Source organism: Ranitomeya variabilis, chromosome 2 (assembly GCF_051348905.1).
Source record: "Ranitomeya variabilis isolate aRanVar5 chromosome 2, aRanVar5.hap1, whole genome shotgun sequence".
Classification (NCBI taxonomy): Eukaryota; Metazoa; Chordata; class Amphibia; order Anura; family Dendrobatidae; genus Ranitomeya; species Ranitomeya variabilis.
In genome coordinates, this window is record NC_135233.1 from 1,100,615,476 (window position 1) to 1,100,639,855 (window position 24,380).

General features: G+C 49.5%; 1 protein-coding gene across 1 annotated transcript in view; it reads right to left on the reverse strand.

The window, feature by feature from the left end:
- LOC143808800 (fucolectin-like) overlaps positions 1-21,663 on the reverse strand; it is a 113,855-nt gene extending 92,192 nt beyond the window's left edge. The window contains exon 1 of the mRNA XM_077291843.1: positions 21,560-21,663. The gene's annotated coding sequence lies outside the window, so the exon portion shown is untranslated. The remainder of the gene's footprint in view (positions 1-21,559) is intronic.
- Between the last annotated feature and the right edge of the window lie 2,717 nt (positions 21,664-24,380).

Consider the following 24,380-nt stretch of genomic DNA (forward strand, 5'->3'; position numbering starts at 1 on the left):
ACTCTACAGGAGAGAGAGGACCTCACTGACCAAAAGAGCTTACACTCTACAGGAGAGAGAGGACTCCACTGACCATAAGAGCTTACACTCTACAGGAGGGAGAGGACCCCACTGACCATAAGAGCTTACACACTACAGGAGAGAGAGAGGACCCCACTGACCATAAGAGCTTACACTCTACAGGAGAGAGAGGACCTCACTGACCAAAAGAGCTTACACTCTACAGGAGAGAGAGGACTCCACTGACCATAAGAGCTTACACTCTACAGGAGGGAGAGGACCCCACTGACCATAAGAGCTTACACACTACAGGAGAGAGAGAGGACCCCACTGACCATAAGAGCTTACACTCTACAGGAGAGAGAGGACCCCACTGACCATAAGAGCTTATACTCTACAGGATAGAGAGGACCCCACTGACCATAAGAGCTTATACTCTACAGGATAGAGAGGACCCCACTGACCATAAGAGCTTATACTCTACAGGATAGAGAGGACCCCACTGACCATAAGAGCTTACACTCTACAGGAGAGAGAGGACCCCACTGACCATAAGAGCTTACACTCTACAGGAGAGAGAGAACTCCACTGACCATAAGAGCTTACACTCTACAGGAGAGAGAGAACTCCACTGACCATAAGAGATTACACTCTACAGGAGAGAGAGGATCCCACTGACCATAAGAGCTTACACTCTACAGGAGAGAGAGGACCCCAATGACCATAAGACCTTACATTCTACAGGAGAGAGAGGACCCCACTGATCATAAGAGCTTACACTCTACAGGAGAGAGAGGACCTCACTGACCATAAGAGCTTACACTCTACAGGAGAGAGAGGACCCCACTGACCATAAGAGCTTACACTCTACAGGAGAGAGATGACCCCGCTGACCATAAGAGCTTACACTCTACTGGAGAGAGAGGACCCCACTGACCATAAGAGCTTACACTCTACAGGAGAGAGAGAACCCCACTGACCATAAGAGCTTACACTCTACAGGAGAGAGAGGACCCCACTGACCATAAGAGCTTACACTCTACTGGAGAGAGAGGACCCCACTGACCATAAGAGCTTACACTCTACAGTAGAGAGAGGACCCCGCTGACCATAAGAGCTTACACTCTACTGGAGAGAGAGGACCCCACTGACCATAAGAGCTTACACTCTACAGGAGAGAGAGGACCCCACTGACCATAAGAGCTTACACTCTACAGGTGAGAGAGGACCCCACTGACCATAAGAGCTTACACTCTACTGGAGAGAGAGGACCCCACTGACCATAAGAGCTTACACTCTACAGGAGAGAGAGGACCCCACTGACCATAAGAGCTTACACTCTACAGGAGAGAGAGAGAACCCCACTGACCATAAGAGCTTACACTCTACAGGAGAGAGAGAGGACCCCACTGACCATGAGAGCTTACACTCTACAGGAGAGAGAGGACCCCACTGACCATAAGAGCTTACACTGTACAGGAGAGAGAGGACCTCACTGACCATAAGAGCTTACACTCTATAGGAGAGAGGACCCCACTGACCATAAGAGCTTACACTCTACAGGAGAGAGAGGACTCCACTGACCATAAGAGCTTACACTCTACAGGAGAGAGAGGACCCCACTGACCAAAAGAGCTTACACTCTATAGGAGAGAGAGGACCCCACTGACCATAAGAGCTTACACTCTACAGGAGAGAGAGGATCCCACTGACCATAAGAGCTTACACTCTACAGGAGAGAGAGGACCCCACTGACCATAAGAGCTTACACTCTACAGGAGAGAGAGAGGACCTCACTGACCATAAAAGCTTACACTCTACAGGAGAGAGAGGACCCCACTGACCATAAGAGCTTACACTCTACAGGAGAGAGAGGACCCCACTGACCATAAGAGCTTACACTCTACAGGAGGGAGAGGACCCCACTGACCATAAGAGCTTACACTCTACAGGAGAGAGAGGATCCCACTGATCATAAGAGCTTATACTCTACAGGAGAGAGAGGACCCCACTGACCATAAGAGCTTACACTCTACAGGAGAGAGAGGATCCCACTGACCATAAGAGCTTACACTCTACAGGAGAGAGAGGACCCCACTGACGATAAGAGCTTACACTCTACAGGAGAGAGAGAGGACCTCACTGACCATAAGAGCTTACACTCTACAGGAGAGAGAGGACCCCACTGACCATAAGATCTTACACTCTACAGGAGAGAGAGGACCCTACTGACCATAAGAGCTTACATTCTACAGGAGAGAGAGGACCTCACTGACCATAAGAGCTTACACTCTACAGAAGAGAGAGAGGAGACCATGCTGACCATAACAGCTTACACTCTACAGGAGAGAGGACCCCACTGACCATAAGAGCTTACACTCTACAGGAGATAGAGGACCTCACTGATCATAAGAGCTTACACTCTACAGGAGAGAGAGGACCCCGCTGACCATAAGAGCTTACACTCTATAGGAGAGAGAGAGGACCCCACTGACCAAAAGAGCTTACACTCTACAGGAGAGAGAGGACCCCACTGACCATAAGAGCTTACACTCTACAGGAGAGAGAGGACCCCACTGACCATAAGAGCTTACACTCTACAGGAGAGAGAGGACCACACTGACAATAAGAGCTTACACTCCACAGGAGAGAGAGGACCCCACTGACCATAAGAGCTTACACTCTACAGGAGGGAGAGGACCCCACTGACCATAAGAGCTTACACTCTACAGGAGAGAGAGGACCACACTGACAATAAGAGCTTACACTCCACAGGAGAGAGAGGACCCCACTGACCATAAGAGCTTACACTCTACAGGAGAGAGAGGACCTCACTGACCATAAGAGCTTACACTCTACAGGAGAGAGAGAGGACCCCACTGACCATAAGAGCTTACACTCTACAGGAGAGAGAGGACCACACTGACAATAAGAGCTTACACTCTACAGGAGAGAGAGGACCCCACTGATCATAAGAGCTTACACTCTACAGGAGAGAGAGGACCCCACTGACCATAAGAGCTTACACTCTACAGGAGAGAGAGGACCTCACTGACCATAAGAGCTTACACTCTACAGGAGAGAGAGAACCTCACTGACCATAAGAGCTTACACTCTACAGGAGAGAGAGGACCTCACTGACCATAAGATCTTATACTCTACAGGAGAGAGAGAGGACCCCACTGACCATAAGAGCTTACACTCTACAGGAGAGAGAGGGCCTCACTGACCATAAGAGCTTACACTCTACAGGAGAGAGAGGACTCCACTGACCATAAGAGCTTACACTCTACAGGAGGGAGAGGACCCCACTGACCATAAGAGCTTACACACTACAGGAGAGAGAGAGGACCCCACTGACCATAAGAGCTTACACTCTACAGGAGAGAGAGGACCTCACTGACCAAAAGAGCTTACACTCTACAGGAGAGAGAGGACTCCACTGACCATAAGAGCTTACACTCTACAGGAGGGAGAGGACCCCACTGACCATAAGAGCTTACACACTACAGGAGAGAGAGAGGACCCCACTGACCATAAGAGCTTACACTCTACAGGAGAGAGAGGACCTCACTGACCATAAGAGCTTACACTCTACAGGAGAGAGAGGACTCCACTGACCATAAGAGCTTACACTCTACAGGAGAGAGAGGACCCCACTGACCATAAGAGCTTACACTCTACAGGAGGGAGAGGACCCCACTGACCATAAGAGCTTACACACTACAGGAGAGAGAGAGGACCCCACTGACCATAAGAGCTTATACTCTACAGGAGAGAGAGGACCTCACTGACCATAAGAGCTTACACTCTACAGGAGAGAGAGGACCTCACTGACCATAAGAGCTTACACTCTACAGGAGAGAGAGAGGACCCCACTGACCATAAGAGCTTACACACTACAGGAGAGAGAGAGGACCCCACTGACCATAAGAGCTTACACTCTACAGGAGAGAGAGGATCCCACTGACCATAAGAGCTTACACTCTACAGGAGAGAGAGGACCCCACTGACCATAAGAGCTTACACTCTACAGGAGAGAGAGGACACCACTGACCATAAGAGCTTACACTCTACAGGAGAGAGAGGACCTCACTGACCATAAGAGCTTACACTCTATAGGAGAGAGAGGACCCCACTGACCATAAGAGCTTACACTCTACAGGAGAGAGAGGACCCCACTGACCATAAGAGCTTACACTCTACAGGAGAGAGGACCTCAATGACCATAAGAGCTTACACTGTACAGGAGAGAGAGGACCCTACTGATCATAAGAGCTTACACTCTACAGGAGAGAGAGGCCCTCACTGACCATAAGAGCTTACACTCTACAGGATAGAGAGGACCCCACTGACCATAAGATCTTACACTCTACAGGAGAGAGAGGACCCCGCTGACCATAAGAGCTTACACTCTACAGGAGAGAGAGGACCCCACTGACCATAAGAGCTTACACTCTACAGGGGAGAGAGAGGACTCCACTGACCATAAGAGCTTACACTCTACAGGAGAGAGAGGACCCCACTGACCATAAGAGCTTACACTCTACAGGAGAGAGAGGACCGCACTGACCATAAGAGCTTACACTCTACAGGAGGGAGAGGACCCCACTGACCATAAGAGCTTACACACTACAGGAGAGAGAGAGGACCCCACTGTCCATAAGAGCTTACACTCTACAGGAGAGAGAGGACCTCACTGACCATAAGAGCTTACACTCTACAGGAGAGAGAGGACCTCACTGACCATAAGAGCTTACACTCTACAGGAGAGAGAGGACCTCACTGACCATAAGAGCTTACACTCTACAGGAGAGAGAGGACTCCACTGACCATAAGAGCTTACACTCTACAGGAGGGAGAGGACCCCACTGACCATAAGAGCTTACACACTACAGGAGAGAGAGAGGACCCCACTGACCATAAGAGCTTATACTCTACAGGAGAGAGAGGACCTCACTGACCATAAGAGCTTACACTCTACAGGAGAGAGAGGACCTCACTGACCATAAGAGCTTACACTCTACAGGAGAGAGAGGACTCCACTGACCATAAGAGCTTACACTCTACAGGAGGGAGAGGACCCCACTGACCATAAGAGCTTACACTCTACAGGAGAGAGAGAACCTCACTGACCATAAGAGCTTACACTCTACAGGAGAGAGAGGACCTCACTGACCATAAGAGCTTACACTCTACAGGAGAGAGAGAACCTCACTGACCATAAGAGCTTACACTCTACAGGAGAGAGAGGACCCCACTGACCATAAGAGCTTACACTCTACAGGAGAGAGAGAGGACCCCACTGACCATAAGAGCTTACACACTACAGGAGAGAGAGAGGACCCCACTGATCATAAGAGCTTACACTCTACAGGAGAGAGGACCCGACTGATCATAAGAGCTTACACTCTACAGGAGAGAGAGGATCCCACTGACCATAAGAGCTTACACTCTACAGGAGAGAGAGGACCCCACTGACCATAAGAGCTTACACTCCACAGGAGAGAGAGGACACCACTGACCATAAGAGCTTACACTCTACAGGAGAGAGAGGATCCCACTGACCATAAGAGCTTACACTCTACAGGAGAGAGAGGACCCCACTGACCATAAGAGCTTACACTCTACAGGAGAGAGAGAACCCCACTGACCATAAGAGCTTACACTCTATAGGAGAGAGAGGACCCCACTGACCATAAGAGCTTACACTCTACAGGAGAGAGGACCTCAATGACCATAAGAGCTTACACTGTACAGGAGAGAGAGGACCCTACTGATCATAAGAGCTTACACTCTATAGGAGAGAGAGGCCCTCACTGACCATAAGAGCTTACACTCTATAGGAGAGAGAGGCCCTCACTGACCATAAGAGCTTACACTCTATAGGAGAGAGAGGCCCTCACTGACCATAAGAGCTTACACTCTACAGGATAGAGAGGACCCCACTGACCATAAGAGCTTACACTCTACAGGAGAGAGAGGACCCCACTGACCATAAGAGCTTACACTCTACAGGAGAGAGAGGACCCCACTGACCATAAGAGCTTACACTCTACAGGAGAGAGAGGACCTCACTGACCATAAGAGCTTACACTCTACAGGAGAGAGAGGACCTCACTGACCATAAGAGCTTACACTCTACAGGAGAGAGAGGACCCCACTGACCATAAGAGCTTAGACTCTACAGGAGAGAGAGAGGACTCCACTGACCATAAGAGCTTACACTCTACAGGAGAGAGGACGCCACTGACCATAAGAGCTTACACTCTACAGGAGGGAGAGGACCCCACTGACCATTAGAGCTTACACTCTACAGAATAGAGAGAGGACCCCACTGACCATAAGAGCTTACACTCTACAGGAGAGAGAGGACCTCACTGACCATAAGAGCTTACACTCTACAGGAGAGAGAGGACCCCGCTGACCATAAGAGCTTAGACTCTACAGGAGAGAGAGAGGACTCCACTGACCATAAGAGCTTACACTCTACAGGAGAGAGAGGACCCCACTGACCATAAGAGCTTATACTCTACAGGAGAGAGAGGACCCCACTGACCATAAGAGCTTACACTCTACAGGAGAGAGAGGACGCCACTGACCATAAGAGCTTACACTCTACAGGAGAGAGAGGACCCTACTGACCATAAGAGCTTACACTCTACAGGAGAGAGAGGACCCCACTGACCATAAGAGCTTAGACTCTACAGGAGAGAGAGAGGACTCCACTGACCATAAGAGCTTACACTCTACAGGAGAGAGAGGACCCCACTGACCATAAGAGCTTACACTCTACAGGAGAGAGAGGACCCCACTGACCATAAGAGCTTACACTGTACAGGAGAGAGAGGACCCCACTGACCATAAGAGCTTACACTCTACAGGGGAGAGAGGACCCCACTGACCATAAGAGCTTACACTCTACAGGGGAGAGAGGACCCCACTGACCATAAGAGCTTGCACTCTACAGGAGAGAGAGGACCCCACTGACCATAAGAGCTTACACTCTACAGGGGAGAGAGGACCCCACTGACCATAAGAGCTTGCACTCTACAGGAGAGAGAGGACCCCGCTGACCATAAGAGCTTACACTCTACAGGAGGGAGAGGACCTCACTGACCATAAGAGCTTACACTCTACAGGAGAGAGAGGACCTCACTGACCATAAGAGCTTACACACTACAGGAGAGAGAGGACCCCACTGACCATAATAGCTTACACTCTACAGGAGAGAGAGGACCCCACTGACCATAAGAGCTTACACTCTACAGGAGAGAGAGGGCCCCACTGACCATAAGAGCTTACACTCTATGGGAGAGAGAGGCCCTCACTGACCATAAGAGCTTACACTCTACAGGAGAGAGAGGACCCTACTGACCATAAGAGCTTACACTCTACAGGAGAGAGAGGACCCCACTGACCATAAGAGCTTACACTCTACAGGAGAGAGAGGACTCCACTGACCATAAGAGCTTACACTTTACAGGAGAGAGAGGACCTCACTGACCATAAGAGCTTACACTCTACAGGAGAGAGAGGACCTCACTGACCATAAGAGCTTACACTCTACAGGAGATAGAGGACCTCACTGATCATAAGAGCTTACACTCTACAGGAGAGAGAGGACCCCACTGACCGTAAGAGCTTACACTCTACAGGAGAGAGAGAGAGGACCCCACTGACCATAAGAGCTTACATTCTACAGGAGAGAGAGGACCCCACTGACCATAAGAGCTTACACTCTACAGGAGAGAGAGAGGACCTCACTGACCATAAGAGCTTACACTCTACTGGAGAGAGAGAGGACCCCACTGAACATAAGAGCTTACACTCTACAGGAGAGAGAGGACCCCACTGAACATAAGAGCTTACATTCTACAGGAGAGAGAGGACCCCACTGACCATAAGAGCTTACACTCTACAGGAGAGAGAGGACCTCACTGACCATAAGAGCTTACACTCTACAGGAGAGAGAGGACCTCACTGACCATAAGAGCTTACACTCTACAGGAGAGAAAGGACCTCACTGACCATAAGAGCTTACACTCTACAGGAGAGAGAGGACTCCACTGACCATAAGAGCTTACACTCTACAGGAGAGAGAGGACCTCACTGACCATAAGAGCTTACACTCTACAGGAGAGAGAGGACCCCACTGATCATAAGAGCTTACACTCTACAGGAGAGAGAGGACCTCACTGACCATAAGAGCTTACACTCTACAGGAGAGAGAGGACCCCACTGACCATAAGAGCTTACACTCTACAGGAGAGAGAGGACCCCACTGACCATAAGAGCTTACACACTACAGGAGAGAGAGGACCCCACTGACCATAAGAGCTTACACTCTACAGGAGAGAGAGGACCCCACTGATCATAAGAGCTTACACTCTACAGGAGAGAGAGGACCCCACTGACCATAAGAGCTTACACTCTACATGTGAGAGAGGACCCCACTGACCATAAGAGCTTACACTCTACAGGAGAGAGAGGACCTCACTGACCATAAGAGCTTACACACTACAGGAGAGAGAGAGGACCCCACTGACCATAAGAGCTTACACTCTACAGGAGAGAGAGGACCCCACTGACCATAAGAGCTTACACTCTACAGGAGAGAGAGGACCTCACTGACCATAAGAGCTTACACACTACAGGAGAGAGAGAGGACCCCACTGACCATAAGAGCTTACACTCTACAGGAGAGAGAGGACCCCACTGACCATAAGAGCATACACTCTACAGGAGAGAGTGGACCCCACTGACCATAAGAGCTTACACTCTTCAGGAGGGAGAGGACCTCACTGACCATAAGAGCTTACACTCTACAGGAGGGAGAGGACCCCACTGACCATAAGAGATTACACTCTACAGGAGAGAGAGGACCTCACTGACCATAAGAGCTTACACACTACAGGAGAGAGAGGACCCCACTGACCATAATAGCTTACACTCTACAGGAGAGAGAGAGGACCTCACTGACCATAAGAGCTTACACTCTACAGGAGAGAGAGGACCCCACTGACCATAAGAGCTTACACTCTACAGGAGAGAGAGGGCCCCACTGACCATAAGAGCTTACACTCTACAGGAGAGAGAGGACCCCACTGACCATAAGAGCTTACACTCTACAGGAGAGAGAGGACCTCACTGACCATAAGAGCTTACACTCTACAGGAGAGAGAGGACCTCACTGACCATAAGAGCTTACACTCTACAGGAGAGAGAGGACCCCACTGACCATAAGAGCTTAGACTCTACAGGAGAGAGAGAGGACTCCACTGACCATACGAGCTTACACTGTCCTGGAGAGAGAGGACCCCACTGATCATATGAGCTTACACTCTACAGGAGAGAGAGAACCCCACTGACCATAAGAGCTTACACTCTACAGGAGAGAGAGAACCTCACTGACCATAAGAGCTTACACTCTACAGGAGAGAGAGAGGACCCCACTGACCATAAGAGCTTACACTCTACAGGAGAGAGAGGACCCCACTGACCATAAGAGCTTACACTCTACAGGAGAGAGAGAACCTCACTGACCATAAGAGCTTACACTCTACAGGAGAGAGAGAACCCCACTGACCATAAGAGCTTACACTCTATAGGAGAGAGAGAACCCCACTGACCATAAGACCTTACACTCTACAGGAGAGAGAGAGGACCCCACTGACCATAAGAGCTTACACTCTACAGGAGAGAGAGGACCTCACTGACCATAAGAGCTTACACTCTACAGGAGAGAGAGGACCTCACTGACCATAAGATCTTACACTCTACAGGAGAGAGAGAACCTCACTGACCATAAGAGCTTACACTCTACAGGAGAGAGAGGACCCCACTGACCATAAGAGCTTACACACTACAGGAGAGAGAGAGGACCCCACTGACCATAAGAGCTTACACTCTACAGGAGAGAGAGGACCCCACTGACCATAAGAGCTTACACTCTACAGGAGAGAGAGGACCCCACTGATCATAAGAGCTTACACTCTACAGGAGAGAGAGGACCTCACTGACCATAAGACCTTACATTCTACAGGAGAGAGAGGACCTCACTGACCATAAGAGCTTACACTCTACAGGAGAGAGAGGACCCCACTGATCATAAGAGCTTACACTCTACAGGAGAGAGAGGACCTCACTGACCATAAGACCTTACATTCTACAGGAGAGAGAGGACCTCACTGACCATAAGAGCTTACACTCTACAGGAGAGAGAGGACCTCACTAACCATAAGAGCTTACACTCTACAGGAGAGAGAGGACCCCACTGATCATAAGAGCTTACACTCTACAGGAGAGAGAGGACCTCACTGACCATAAGAGCTTACACTCTACAGGAGAGAGAGGACCTCACTGACCATAAGAGCATACACTCTACAGGAGAGAGAGGACCCCACTGACCATAAGAGCTTACACTCTACAGGAGAGAGAGGACGCCACTGACCATAAGAGCTTACACTCTACAGGAGAGAGAGGACCCCACTGACCATAAGAGCTTACACTCTACAGGAGAGAGAGGACCCCACTGACCATAAGAGCTTACACTCTACAGGAGAGAGAGGACCCCACTGACCATAAGAGCTTATACTCTACAGGATAGAGAGGACCCCACTGACCATAAGAGCTTATACTCTACAGGATAGAGAGGACCCCACTGACCATAAGAGCTTATACTCTACAGGATAGAGAGGACCCCACTGACCATAAGAGCTTACACTCTACAGGAGAGAGAGGACCCCACTGACCATAAGAGCTTACACTCTACAGGAGAGAGAGAACTCCACTGACCATAAGAGCTTACACTCTACAGGAGAGAGAGAACTCCACTGACCATAAGAGATTACACTCTACAGGAGAGAGAGGATCCCACTGACCATAAGAGCTTACACTCTACAGGAGAGAGAGGACCCCACTGACCATAAGACCTTACATTCTACAGGAGAGAGAGGACCCCACTGATCATAAGAGCTTACACTCTACAGGAGAGAGAGGACCTCACTGACCATAAGAGCTTACACTCTACAGGAGAGAGAGGACCCCACTGACCATAAGAGCTTACACTCTACAGGAGAGAGATGACCCCGCTGACCATAAGAGCTTACACTCTACTGGAGAGAGAGGACCCCACTGACCATAAGAGCTTACACTCTACAGGAGAGAGAGAACCCCACTGACCATAAGAGCTTACACTCTACAGGAGAGAGAGGACCCCACTGACCATAAGAGCTTACACTCTACTGGAGAGAGAGGACCCCACTGACCATAAGAGCTTACACTCTACAGTAGAGAGAGGACCCCGCTGACCATAAGAGCTTACACTCTACTGGAGAGAGAGGACCCCACTGACCATAAGAGCTTACACTCTACAGGAGAGAGAGGACCCCACTGACCATAAGAGCTTACACTCTACAGGTGAGAGAGGACCCCACTGACCATAAGAGCTTACACTCTACAGGAGAGAGAGGACCCCACTGACCATAAGAGCTTACACTCTACAGGAGAGAGAGGACCCCGCTGACCATGAGAGCTTACACTCTACAGGAGAGAGAGGACCCCACTGACCATAAGAGCTTACACTCTACAGGAGAGAGAGAGAACCCCACTGACCATAAGAGCTTACACTCTACAGGAGAGAGAGAGGACCCCACTGACCATGAGAGCTTACACTCTACAGGAGAGAGAGGACCCCACTGACCATAAGAGCTTACACTGTACAGGAGAGAGAGGACCTCACTGACCATAAGAGCTTACACTCTATAGGAGAGAGGACCCCACTGACCATAAGAGCTTACACTCTACAGGAGAGAGAGGACTCCACTGACCATAAGAGCTTACACTCTACAGGAGAGAGAGGACCCCACTGACCAAAAGAGCTTACACTCTATAGGAGAGAGAGGACCCCACTGACCATAAGAGCTTACACTCTACAGGAGAGAGAGGATCCCACTGACCATAAGAGCTTACACTCTACAGGAGAGAGAGGACCCCACTGACCATAAGAGCTTACACTCTACAGGAGAGAGAGAGGACCTCACTGACCATAAAAGCTTACACTCTACAGGAGAGAGAGGACCCCACTGACCATAAGAGCTTACACTCTACAGGAGAGAGAGGACCCCACTGACCATAAGAGCTTACACTCTACAGGAGAGAGAGGATCCCACTGATCATAAGAGCTTATACTCTACAGGAGAGAGAGGACCCCACTGACCATAAGAGCTTACACTCTACAGGAGAGAGAGGACCCCACTGACCATAAGAGCTTACACTCTACAGGAGAGAGAGAGGACCTCACTGACCATAAGAGCTTACACTCTACAGGAGAGAGAGGACCCCACTGACCATAAGAGCTTACACTCTACAGGAGAGAGAGGACCCCACTGACCATAAGAGCTTACACTCTACAGGAGAGAGAGGATCCCACTGATCATAAGAGCTTATACTCTACAGGAGAGAGAGGACCCCACTGACCATAAGAGCTTACACTCTACAGGAGAGAGAGGACCCCACTGACCATAAGAGCTTACACTCTACAGGAGAGAGAGGACCCCACTGACCATAAGAGCTTACACTCTACAGGAGAGAGAGGACCCCACTGACGATAAGAGCTTACACTCTACAGGAGAGAGAGAGGACCTCACTGACCATAAGAGCTTACACTCTACAGGAGAGAGAGGACCCCACTGACCATAAGATCTTACACTCTACAGGAGAGAGAGGACCCTACTGACCATAAGAGCTTACATTCTACAGGAGAGAGAGGACCTCACTGACCATAAGAGCTTACACTCTACAGAAGAGAGAGAGGAGACCATGCTGACCATAACAGCTTACACTCTACAGGAGAGAGGACCCCACTGACCATAAGAGCTTACACTCTACAGGAGATAGAGGACCTCACTGATCATAAGAGCTTACACTCTACAGGAGAGAGAGGACCCCGCTGACCATAAGAGCTTACACTCTATAGGAGAGAGAGGACCCCACTGACCATAAGAGCTTACACTCTACAGGAGAGAGAGGACCCCACTGACCAAAAGAGCTTACACTCTACAGGAGAGAGAGGACCCCACTGACCATAAGAGCTTACACTCTACAGGAGAGAGAGGACCCCACTGACCATAAGAGCTTACACTCTACAGGAGAGAGAGAGGATCCCACTGACCATAAGAACTTACACTCTACAGGAGAGAGAGGACCCCACTGACCATAAGAACTTACACTCTACAGGAGAGAGAGGACCTCACTGACCATAAGAGCTTACACTCTATAGGAGAGAGAGGACCCCGCTGACCATAAGAGCTTACACTCTACAGGGGAGAGAGGACCCCACTGACCATAAGAACTTACACTCTACAGGAGAGAGAGGACCTCACTGACCATAAGAGCTTACACTCTATAGGAGAGAGAGGACCCCGCTGACCATAAGAGCTTACACTCTACAGGAGAGAGAGGACCACACTGACAATAAGAGCTTACACTCCACAGGAGAGAGAGGACCCCACTGACCATAAGAGCTTACACTCTACAGGAGGGAGAGGACCCCACTGACCATAAGAGCTTACACTCTACAGGAGAGAGAGGACCACACTGACAATAAGAGCTTACACTCCACAGGAGAGAGAGGACCCCACTGACCATAAGAGCTTACACTCTACAGGAGAGAGAGGACCTCACTGACCATAAGAGCTTACACTCTACAGGAGAGAGAGAGGACCCCACTGACCATAAGAGCTTACACTCTACAGGAGAGAGAGGACCACACTGACAATAAGAGCTTACACTCTACAGGAGAGAGAGGACCCCACTGATCATAAGAGCTTACACTCTACAGGAGAGAGAGGACCCCACTGACCATAAGAGCTTACACTCTACAGGAGAGAGAGGACCTCACTGACCATAAGAGCTTACACTCTACAGGAGAGAGAGAACCTCACTGACCATAAGAGCTTACACTCTACAGGAGAGAGAGGACCTCACTGACCATAAGATCTTATACTCTACAGGAGAGAGAGAGGACCCCACTGACCATAAGAGCTTACACTCTACAGGAGAGAGAGGGCCTCACTGACCATAAGAGCTTACACTCTACAGGAGAGAGAGGACTCCACTGACCATAAGAGCTTACACTCTACAGGAGGGAGAGGACCCCACTGACCATAAGAGCTTACACTCTACAGGAGAGAGAGAACCCCACTGACCATAAGAGCTTACACTCTACAGGAGAGAGAGGACCCCACTGACCATAAGAGCTTACACTCTACAGGAGGGAGAGGACCCCACTGACCATAAGAGCTTACACACTACAGGAGAGAGAGAGGACCCCACTGACCATAAGAGCTTACACTCTACAGGAGAGAGAGGACCTCACTGACCAAAAGAGCTTACACTCTACAGGAGAGAGAGGACTCCACTGACCATAAGAGCTTACACTCTACAGGAGGGAGAGGACCCCACTGACCATAAGAGCTTACACACTACAGGAGAGAGAGAGGACCCCACTGACCATAAGAGCTTACACTCTACAGGAGAGAGAGGACCTCACTGACCATAAGAGCTTACACTCTACAGGAGAGAGAGGACTCCACTGACCATAAGAGCTTACACTCTACAGGAGGGAGAGGACCCCACTGACCATAAGAGCTTACACACTACAGGAGAGAGAGAGGACCCCACTGACCATAAGAGCTTACACTCTACAGGAGAGAGAGGACCTCACTGACCATAAGAGCTTACACTCTACAGGAGAGAGAGGACTCCACTGACCATAAGAGCTTACACTCTACAGGAGGGAGAGGACCCCACTGACCATAAGAGCTTACACACTACAGGAGAGAGAGAGGACCCCACTGACCATAAGAGCTTACACTCTACAGGAGAGAGAGGACCTCACTGACCAAAAGAGCTTACACTCTACAGGAGAGAGAGGACTCCACTGACCATAAGAGCTTACACTCTACAGGAGGGAGAGGACCCCACTGACCATAAGAGCTTACACACTACAGGAGAGAGAGAGGACCCCACTGACCATAAGAGCTTACACTCTACAGGAGAGAGAGGACCTCACTGACCATAAGAGCTTACACTCTACAGGAGAGAGAGGACTCCACTGACCATAAGAGCTTACACTCTACAGGAGGGAGAGGACCCCACTGACCATAAGAGCTTACACACTACAGGAGAGAGAGAGGACCCCACTGACCATAAGAGCTTATACTCTACAGGAGAGAGAGGACCTCACTGACCATAAGAGCTTACACTCTACAGGAGAGAGAGGACCTCACTGACCATAAGAGCTTACACTCTACAGGAGAGAGAGGACCCCACTGACCATAAGAGCTTACACTCTACAGGAGAGAGAGAGGACCCCACTGACCATAAGAGCTTACACACTACAGGAGAGAGAGAGGACCCCACTGACCATAAGAGCTTACACTCTACAGGAGAGAGAGGATCCCACTGACCATAAGAGCTTACACTCTACAGGAGAGAGAGGACCCCACTGACCATAAGAGCTTACACTCTACAGGAGAGAGAGGACACCACTGACCATAAGAGCTTACACTCTACAGGAGAGAGAGGACCTCACTGACCATAAGAGCTTACACTCTATAGGAGAGAGAGGACCCCACTGACCATAAGAGCTTACACTCTACAGGAGAGAGAGGACCCCACTGACCATAAGAGCTTACACTCTACAGGAGAGAGGACCTCAATGACCATAAGAGCTTACACTGTACAGGAGAGAGAGGACCCTACTGATCATAAGAGCTTACACTCTACAGGAGAGAGAGGCCCTCACTGACCATAAGAGCTTACACTCTACAGGATAGAGAGGACCCCACTGACCATAAGATCTTACACTCTACAGGAGAGAGAGGACCCCGCTGACCATAAGAGCTTACACTCTACAGGAGAGAGAGGACCCCACTGACCATAAGAGCTTACACTCTACAGGGGAGAGAGAGGACTCCACTGACCATAAGAGCTTACACTCTACAGGAGAGAGAGGACCCCACTGACCATAAGAGCTTACACTCTACAGGAGAGAGAGGACCGCACTGACCATAAGAGCTTACACTCTACAGGAGGGAGAGGACCCCACTGACCATAAGAGCTTACACACTACAGGAGAGAGAGAGGACCCCACTGTCCATAAGAGCTTACACTCTACAGGAGAGAGAGGACCTCACTGACCATAAGAGCTTACACTCTACAGGAGAGAGAGGACCTCACTGACCATAAGAGCTTACACTCTACAGGAGAGAGAGGACCTCACTGACCATAAGAGCTTACACTCTACAGGAGAGAGAGGACTCCACTGACCATAAGAGCTTACACTCTACAGGAGGGAGAGGACCCCACTGACCATAAGAGCTTACACTCTACAGGAGAGAGAGAACCTCACTGACCATAAGAGCTTACACTCTACAGGAGAGAGAGGACCTCACTGACCATAAGAGCTTACACTCTACAGGAGAGAGAGGACCTCACTGACCATAAGAGCTTACACTCTACAGGAGAGAGAGGACCCCACTGACCATAAGAGCTTACACTCTACAGGAGAGAGAGAGGACCCCACTGACCATAAGAGCTTACACACTACAGGAGAGAGAGAGGACCCCACTGATCATAAGAGCTTACACTCTACAGGAGAGAGGACCCGACTGATCATAAGAGCTTACACTCTACAGGAGAGAGAGGATCCCACTGACCATAAGAGCTTACACTCTACAGGAGAGAGAGGACCCCACTGACCATAAGAGCTTACACTCCACAGGAGAGAGAGGACACCACTGACCATAAGAGCTTACACTCTACAGGAGAGAGAGGATCCCACTGACCATAAGAGCTTACACTCTACAGGAGAGAGAGGACCCCACTGACCATAAGAGCTTACACTCTACAGGAGAGAGAGAACCCCACTGACCATAAGAGCTTACACTCTATAGGAGAGAGAGGACCCCACTGACCATAAGAGCTTACACTCTACAGGAGAGAGGACCTCAATGACCATAAGAGCTTACACTGTACAGGAGAGAGAGGACCCCACTGACCATAAGAGCTTACACTCTATAGGAGAGAGAGGCCCTCACTGACCATAAGAGCTTACACTCTATAGGAGAGAGAGGCCCTCACTGACCATAAGAGCTTACACTCTATAGGAGAGAGAGGCCCTCACTGACCATAAGAGCTTACACTCTATAGGAGAGAGAGGCCCTCACTGACCATAAGAGCTTACACTCTACAGGATAGAGAGGACCCCACTGACCATAAGAGCTTACACTCTACAGGAGAGAGAGGACCCCACTGACCATAAGAGCTTACACTCTACAGGAGAGAGAGGACCCCACTGACCATAAGAGCTTACACTCTACAGGAGAGAGAGGACCTCACTGACCATAAGAGCTTACACTCTACAGGAGAGAGAGGACCTCACTGACCATAAGAGCTTACACTCTACAGGAGGGAGAGGACCCCACTGACCATAAGAGCTTAGACTCTACAGGAGAGAGAGAGGACTCCACTGACCATAAGAGCTTACACTCTACAGGAGAGAGGACGCCACTGACCATAAGAGCTTACACTCTACAGGAGGGAGAGGACCCCACTGACCATTAGAGCTTACACTCTACAGAATAGAGAGAGGACCCCACTGACCATAAGAGCTTACACTCTACAGGAGAGAGAGGACCTCACTGACCATAAGAGCTTACACTCTACAGGAGAGAGAGGACCCCGCTGACCATAAGAGCTTAGACTCTACAGGAGAGAGAGAGGACTCCACTGACCATAAGAGCTTACACTCTACAGGAGAGAGAGGACCCCACTGACCATAAGAGCTTATACTCTACAGGAGAGAGAGGACCCCACTGACCATAAGAGCTTACACTCTACAGGAGAGAGAGGACCCCACTGACCATAAGAGCTTAGACTCTACAGGAGATAGAGAGGACTCCACTGACCATAAGAGCTTACACTCTACAGGAGAGAGAGGACCCCACTGACCATAAGAGCTTACACTCTACAGGAGAGAGAGGACCCCACTGACCATAAGAGCTTACACTGTACAGGAGAGAGAGGACCCCACTGACCATAAGAGCTTACACTCTACAGGGGAGAGAGGACCCCACTGACCATAAGAGCTTACACTCTACAGGGGAGAGAGGACCCCACTGACCATAAGAGCTTGCACTCTACAGGAGAGAGAGGACCCCACTGACCATAAGAGCTTACACTCTACAGGGGAGAGAGGACCCCACTGACCATAAGAGCTTGCACTCTACAGGAGAGAGAGGACCCCGCTGACCATAAGAGCTTACACTCTACAGGAGGGAGAGGACCTCACTGACCATAAGAGCTTACACTCTACAGGAGAGAGAGGACCTCACTGACCATAAGAGCTTACACACTACAGGAGAGAGAGGACCCCACTGACCATAATAGCTTACACTCTACAGGAGAGAGAGGACCCCACTGACCATAAGAGCTTACACTCTACAGGAGAGAGAGGGCCCCACTGACCATAAGAGCTTACACTCTATGGGAGAGAGAGGCCCTCACTGACCATTAGAGCTTACACTCTACAGGAGAGAGAGGACCCTACTGACCATAAGAGCTTACACTCTACAGGAGAGAGAGAGAACCCCACTGACCATAAGAGCTTACACTCTACAGGAGAGAGAGGACTCCACTGACCATAAGAGCTTACACTTTACAGGAGAGAGAGGACCTCACTGACCATAAGAGCTTACACTCTACAGGAGAGAGAGGACCTCACTGACCATAAGAGCTTACACTCTACAGGAGATAGAGGACCTCACTGATCATAAGAGCTTACACTCTACAGGAGAGAGAGGACCCCACTGACCGTAAGAGCTTACACTCTACAGGAGAGAGAGAGAGGACCCCACTGACCATAAGAGCTTACATTCTACAGGAGAGAGAGGACCCCACTGACCATAAGAGCTTACACTCTACAGGAGAGAGAGAGGACCTCACTGACCATAAGAGCTTACACTCTACTGGAGAGAGAGAGGACCCCACTGAACATAAGAGCTTACACTCTACAGGAGAGAGAGGACCCCACTGAACATAAGAGCTTACATTCTACAGGAGAGAGAGGACCCCACTGACCATAAGAGCTTACACTCTACAGGAGAGAGAGGACCTCACTGACCATAAGAGCTTACACTCTACAGGAGAGAGAGGACCTCACTGACCATAAGAGCTTACACTCTACAGGAGAGAAAGGACCTCACTGACCATAAGAGCTTACACTCTACAGGAGAGAGAGGACTCCACTGACCATAAGAGCTTACACTCTACAGGAGAGAGAGGACCTCACTGACCATAAGAGCTTACACTCTACAGGAGAGAGAGGACCCCACTGATCATAAGAGCTTACACTCTACAGGAGAGAGAGGACCTCACTGACCATAAGAGCTTACACTCTACAGGAGAGAGAGGACCCCACTGACCATAAGAGCTTACACTCTACAGGAGAGAGAGGACCCCACTGACCATAAGAGCTTACACACTACAGGAGAGAGAGGACCCCACTGACCATAAGAGCTTACACTCTACAGGAGAGAGAGGACCCCACTGATCATAAGAGCTTACACTCTACAGGAGAGAGAGGACCCCACTGACCATAAGAGCTTACACTCTACATGTGAGAGAGGACCCCACTGACCATAAGAGCTTACACTCTACAGGAGAGAGAGGACCTCACTGACCATAAGAGCTTACACACTACAGGAGAGAGAGAGGACCCCACTGACCATAAGAGCTTACACTCTACAGGAGAGAGAGGACCCCACTGACCATAAGAGCTTACACTCTACAGGAGAGAGAGGACCTCACTGACCATAAGAGCTTACACACTACAGGAGAGAGAGAGGACCCCACTGACCATAAGAGCTTACACTCTACAGGAGAGAGAGGACCCCACTGACCATAAGAGCATACACTCTACAGGAGAGAGTGGACCCCACTGACCATAAGAGCTTACACTCTTCAGGAGGGAGAGGACCTCACTGACCATAAGAGCTTACACTCTACAGGAGGGAGAGGACCCCACTGACCATAAGAGATTACACTCTACAGGAGAGAGAGGACCTCACTGACCATAAGAGCTTACACACTACAGGAGAGAGAGGACCCCACTGACCATAATAGCTTACACTCTACAGGAGAGAGAGAGGACCTCACTGACCATAAGAGCTTACACTCTACAGGAGAGAGAGGACCCCACTGACCATAAGAGCTTACACTCTACAGGAGAGAGAGGGCCCCACTGACCATAAGAGCTTACACTCTACAGGAGAGAGAGGACCCCACTGACCATAAGAGCTTACACTCTACAGGAGAGAGAGGACCTCACTGACCATAAGAGCTTACACTCTACAGGAGAGAGAGGACCTCACTGACCATAAGAGCTTACACTCTACAGGAGAGAGAGGACCCCACTGACCATAAGAGCTTAGACTCTACAGGAGAGAGAGAGGACTCCACTGACCATAAGAGCTTACACTCTACAGGAGAGAGAGGACCCCACTGACCATAAGAGCTTACACTCTACAGGAGAGAGAGGACCTCACTGACCATAAGAGCTTACACTCTACAGGAGAGAGGACGCCACTGACCATAAGAGCTTACACTCTACAGGAGAGAGGACCCCACTGACCATAAGTGCTTACACTCTACAGGAGAGAGAGGACCCCACTGACCATAAGAGCTTACACTCTACAGGAGAGAGAGGACCCCGCTGACCATAAGAGCTTACACACTACAGGGGAGAGAGGACCCCACTGACCATAAGAGCTTACACTCTACAGGGGAGAGAGGACCCCACTGACCATAAGAGCTTACACTCTACAGGGGAGAGAGGACCCCACTGACCATAAGAGCTTACACTGTACAGGAGAGAGAGGACCCCACTGACCATAAGAGCTTACACACTACAGGGGAGAGAGGACCCCACTGACCATAAGAGCTTACACTCTACAGGGGAGAGAGGACCCCACTGACCATAAGAGCTTACACTCTACAGGAGAGAGAGGACCCCACTGACCATAAGAGCTTACACTGTACAGGAGAGAGAGGACCCCACTGACCATAAGAGCTTGCACTCTACAGGAGAGAGAGGACCCCACTGACCATAAGAGCTTGCACTCTACAGGAGAGAGAGGACCCCACTGACCATAAGAGCTTACACACTACAGGGGAGAGAGGACCCCACTGACCATAAGAGCTTACACTCTACAGGGGAGAGAGGACCCCACTGACCATAAGAGCTTACACTCTACAGGGGAGAGAGGACCCCACTGACCATAAGAGCTTGCACTCTACAGGGGAGAGAGGACCCCACTGACCATAAGAGCTTACACTCTACAGGAGAGAGAGGACCCCACTGACCATAAGAGCTTACACTCTACAGTAGAAGGAAAGATGACCATGCTGACCATAAGAGAATTAAGCAAGTAATAAATATATTACAGTTACCACAACAAACATCAATAAGAAAAGGGAAAAAAATGTTTCTCACCTGAACCAAAGTCCGGGGAACAACAATCAGCCGATGTGAAGTCTGAGAAAAATATAAAAAAACAGCAGGATATTATGTATCGCCCACCGAGACCAGTCGTCAGCCACTTTACCAGGTGATATTACAAGGAGCCTTATATACAATCAGAACAGATGAAAAGAGGGAAGTTCTCTTACTACAGACATGGGTCACGTTACTTAACTTTAACAGTTAATTCAAAAACAGTCATGAACACCTTTGTGCGATAAGGAGATAAAACAAGTCATGATGTTGACCGCACTGGAGAATGAGACATCACTGACATTTCTATACTTACCATAAATGGCCATCAAAAACCCAGGGGTTACTGTAATCGCTGAAAAGATCACCCTGCCAAATAGCAAAAGTACAAGTTATACACCATGTTCTAAATTATTATGCAAATTGTATTTAAGTGTCATAAAGATTTAATTGTTTTCTTTTTCAAATAAACTCGTGGATGGTATTGTGTCTCAGGGCTCAATGGATCACTGAAATCAATCTTAAACACATGTGATAATTAGTTTTCCTGGTGATTCTAATTAAAGGAAAACTACTTAAAAATGATATTCCACATTATTAAGCAGCCATAGGTTTAAAGCAATATGGGAAATAAAAAGGATCTCTCTGCTGCTGGAAAGCATCAAATAGTGCAATGCCTTGGACAAGGGATGAAAACATTAGATATTTCATGAAAATTTAAGAGTGATAATCATACTGTGAAGAGGTGTGTGACTGAAACAGAGCACCCGACAGGGTTCATGCAGCTAAAGGCATAATGAAGAAGGATTCTGCTAGACAAATTCATTGGATTAAGAGAGCAGCTGCCAAAATACTATTACAATGTAGCAAACAGATATTTGAAGCTGTTGTTGCCTCTGGAGTCCCTCGAACCTCAAAGTGTAGGTGCAGCGCCCCAGAGTCCTGGTTGTTGCAGTACTGTGGCTCCGCCGCTAAGGGGGGCTATGGTACGTCTGATGGCACTGAAGGAGTTCATCTGACCAGGTATCACATACACCAATACATTTCACAGTCTGGCCTCCAGGGGGAGCTAAGGGTACTATTCATTAGGCCACTCCTCACAGTCTGGTAAAACTGGGGGTTAGGCAGGAAGTTAGAGAGAACGCTGACTGGGTTGGAACCAGGCAACACCTTGTGGCAGAGGGTGTTGTAGGGGAAGATTCGGTAGGGTCCCTGTCAGGGGTGGGATCCTGACAGAGGCCTGGCAAACAGAGAGAAAGCTACGGGACCGCGCCTGCACTTCATAGCGGCGGTGCCCTAAGAAAGGACAAGAAGCGAGATTTATTGTGCTGAGTGAGAAACGAGATCAACGCAACAAGGAGAAATACCAGTAGGAGTCGTGCTGTTAGACCGAGGCAACATCCTACTGAGGCGTAAATAACCGGTGGTCGGAACGCCGAGGAAGTACAGAGCTCTAGGCATTACTTCAAACCAACGGCAGGACAGAGAGCTATAGGCTGGCTGTCTCACCTACATCACCTACGCAGACATAGAGGGCAACCTTTGGAGAGGGGCGACTCTAGGGTCCCGGAAGAGCTCCGAGCCTTCCCGTCATACGGGTGCGTCCTACCATAAGATCTGGGGGACGAGAATAAGAAGAACATCAGAATTGAGTTGTTGTGAGGGAACACGAGGAACAGACACAACAGTTGTGGGGACTATCCCGTAAGCACAGCAGGGGAGGACCACAACACACAAGCGCTAGAAGGAAGGCACAGATTTCCACCTGCAACGGGAACTCTGGAGGTGCCATCGGACCGGCCGGACTTGCGCAGCCCGGTTAACCATATTCCGGACTGAGGACCCAGAAGCCTTCAGTAAAGAGGTAAAGAGACTGCAACCTTGTGTCCTCGTTATTAACTGTGACCGGCACTACACCGCACCACTACCACCATCCACATCTATTACTGTATGCCCCTCAGCAGGGTCACGGACCGGGCCTAGCCACCGTGACAACCCCAGAGCAGAGACTCAGAGGCCCGGTACCGGGTACCCCTCGGCCCTGCGGCAGTGGGGGCGCTACATAGGCTCCTTCAAAGGCTTGCTGTGGTGCAAAAGCCTACTATTCGGCCACCCCTAAACAGTGTTCACAAGCAGAAACGGTTGCAGTGGGCCCACACATACATGAAGACTAATTTCCAAACAGTCTTGTTTACTGATGAGTGTCGAGCAACTCTGGATGGTCCAGATGGATGGAGTAGTGGATGGTTGGTGGATGGCCACCATGTCCCAACAAGGCTGCGACGTCAGCAAGGAGGTGGAGGAGTCATGTTTTGGGCCGAAATCATGGAGAAACAGCTGTTAGGGCCCTTTAAGGTTCCTGAAGGTGTGAAAATGACCTCTGCAAAGTATATAGCGTTTCTGACTGACAACTTTCTTCCATGGTCTAAAAAGCAGAAACGTGCCTTCAGGAGCAAAATCATCTTCATGCTGACAATGCCCCATCTCATGCTGCAAAGGAAACCTCTGAGTCATTGGCTGCTATGGGCATAAAAGGAGATAAACTCTTGGTGTGGCCGCCATCTTTCCCTGACCTCAACCCTATAGAGAACCTTTGGAGTATCATAAAGCAAAAGATCTATGAGGGTGGGAGGCAGTTCACATCAAAACAGCAGCTCTGGAGGCTATTCTGACTTCATGCAAAGAAATACAAGCAGAAATTCTCCAAAAACTCACAAGTTCAATGGATGCAAGAATTGTGAAGGTGACATCAAAGAAGGGTCCTATGTTAACATGTAACTTGGCCTGTTAGGATGTTTTGGAGTTAAATAGCTTTTTGGTT